This window comes from Branchiostoma floridae, chromosome 5, assembly GCF_000003815.2.
Source record: "Branchiostoma floridae strain S238N-H82 chromosome 5, Bfl_VNyyK, whole genome shotgun sequence".
Lineage (NCBI taxonomy): Eukaryota > Metazoa > Chordata > Leptocardii > Amphioxiformes > Branchiostomatidae > Branchiostoma > Branchiostoma floridae.
In genome coordinates, this window is record NC_049983.1 from 3,978,544 (window position 1) to 3,981,639 (window position 3,096).

Genomic DNA, 3,096 nt, shown 5'->3' on the forward strand with positions numbered 1-3,096 from the left:
CTTCTTATTGATGATGAACGTCATGGTGCGAGCCAACTGCGACAGGCTACCAGCACGGCTAAGCCTACGGCCATGGAGCTGCGGTGGGAGCGGATGAAGCTACAAAGAGCACGGCGACCACTTGCTCCACCATGATACCTTCCTTCTGTTATAAATAGCTTAAAATCAAATTTAGTTTTGGCCATGAAACACTTGAATCTGGTACCAAAATAACTGATTATATGAACATTTGAATGATATTATTGAATGGGGAGAACCTTGAAATCAGATGAACCGAATACTTACATTTATTACTTCTATGAAAAATGAAGGTATAGTATTATGTGTGGTTGTGTGTGTGTCTGTGTGTGTGTCTGTTTGTGTGTCCGGATATTTGTTGTCACCATAGCTCTAGAACCTCTGGATGGATTGCGATGATATTTGATATGTGGGTAGGGGTTGGGAAGACAAAGGTCAAGGTCGATTTTGAGCCCCCTCGTTCAGCGACCTTGGAACTGCAGCAGAACTTTGATTTTTCGTGTCTGACCTGGACATGCTATGATCTTGATTATTTTGGTGGCAGATAGCTTGTGATGTAAGGAAGAAGTGGTGTATGTTATGGCCCCGTAGCGGCTTGCCCTGGAAGTGCTCTGGTCAAAATCTTCCAAGGAGCATAACGGAACATAGGAATGAAGGATTTGCATTATATTTAGCATGCAGGTATCATTGACAGAGATGTACATGAAATGCAACTTATGCAAATTTGAACTTAATCTGCATAATTAATGAAGAAAATCTATATTTACAGTGCTTTCTGTTCTAGGACTCAAATACATGTAGCATGTGCAGTTTGTGGCAGGTGGAAGATTAGCAGATACCAATTATGCAAATAACTCCCTATTTTGCATAATTAATGTGGAATTGTCATAGCTATTCATTATACAGTAACATGATTGGATTGTTAACATTGTGACAAGTGTAACATGTGTAAGTTAGTTACAGGTGTACATAACAAAGCATAAGTTATGCAGATGTGCAAGTCATTTGCATACTCAGAATATTTCATGGAAGTATGAGGTCTGCGAACTCTTGTTATGATAGTTAAACTGCAGGACCACAAATCTTTTCATTAGCTGAGAAATCATTTTTTTGTTAAGCATTATTTCTAAAACACATATGGTTTGTTGAGTAACTGACATTGTAATTAACACATGTTAAACCAACGCTGCATTGGCCACCGACAAAGGAAAAAGAAAGCAGGATGGCCAAAACTTACGCTCAAAAGAGACCACTTCCACCATTTGGTGGGGTTATGCTGAAAGAAAACCTGAGTGGATAATGATTGCTGCCAAATGTGTTATTAGACACGGGAGGATCTTAGTCTAAGTAATCTCTAAAAAAAGTATGAAATTTAGCCCGTGATACACTTTTCGTTGCTGATTATAATCAACCATTTTTTTTATGCTGACAAATTATGATAATTTTGAATCTATTCTTCAGCCATTCCAGTCCTACGAAATATTTTTCTAAAACTTTTTTTTTAGAATGAAAATGCCCGTAGAAAATAAAAAAGACACCCAGAAAATTATGATGCACACAGAAAATTGAAATTGAAATTATAATGCACACAGAGAACAAAACAAAATAAAGGAATATCTTGTATTTCTGGACAACCGTTCTGCCTATATATATGCCAGACATTTTCTTCATAAATATTCATTCTAGAAATATTATCTGCCATCCCCACAAGCCTTTTGTCAGATGATAAGAAGAAATATCAGCAAAAACCTTGTATAAAAGATAGAAACAAATTAATATATATTTTCGCTTCGTTCTTATTGCACTCAAAATCTATGCAATATTCGTAACACTGAGAAGCTAAGGGCACAACCCACCGTAGGTGCAAATACGTGCTGTCTATGTGCCAAAACGTGGGCAATCTTTTCGGATCCGTAAGTGGTAAGTACATCCTCCGTACGAACTCAAAGGGAATCCGACGGATTTTGGAGCACGCAGACATGTACACGCCGTAGAACTTTACATGCAGACAAAACTGTGTGTGCCATCGGGCTACGGTTTAGCCCCCGTACGTGTCAGTACGGGCGACGCGCCTGCCCTGTACAGCCTGAACGTTTTCACAAATACGTGGCGGACATGGCTTCCCATAAAAACGTACGGACAAATTGCACGTAAGGCGGGTTGTGCCCTCAGCTAGAGGCAAACTGTAAGAGCGCGGGCTACCTGCAGACGTGTACTTGGCGTCACGTTTCACAGCCTCGGCTTCTTCAGACGCGTCTTTGCACATTTCTTGGTCTCCTTGCCACTTTTCAGCGCACTTATCGTGACGAACACGGCCGCTTGAACCACCTTGATGGACAAGATTGGGTTGTGGCGGAGGTCCGCTTGTTTGTCCGATGTTGGCGCCCGAGGAAGGGGCTCGGACAGGCTCTGCTTCTTCGTACATCTTCGCTGTACAGTGACGAGCAAAAATATTGCAGTCTACAACAGTGAAGATGCATTAATATGGAGTATTGTATCGTAATTGGTCTGGGAGAAGCACCGAAACTCTTGCCCTTATATGGAAGTACCATTGAAATATGACGCAGGACGAATAACATTTTCTGCAAGTGACAGACAAATCTTCGGAATAAAACCTCTGCCCTCGCAATGCAAACTTTTCTATCGGTACTCTATAGGATTTTTATATACTTTGCTCATAAACGTTGATGCGAAAAATGATTTGCAAGACTCACAGAGAGTATTTTGGCATAAGAACCTTAAAGCTTACTTATATCATCACATTTTATTCTCACAGGTTAGATGTAGGTCTTCCAGATTCAAAAATAGTGTACTACCTTTCATCGTATCTTCATTGAGTGAATCTTAATGTAGTTTTAAGAAATGTATTATGTATCATACACCAATTCAGCCTTGTATGGCTGTAATGATATGCACATGTGCTTGCGCACTTGTTTTGCACTAATAAACCAGTCATTCACACCTGTCACTCATTCATTCATAGCAGTAGTTTTGAAATTTAAGGCATGTTGTTGGTGCTGACTTACATCTGATCATAATAGGATAGACTGTGCCACCTCAACTTCACACATAGTAGGG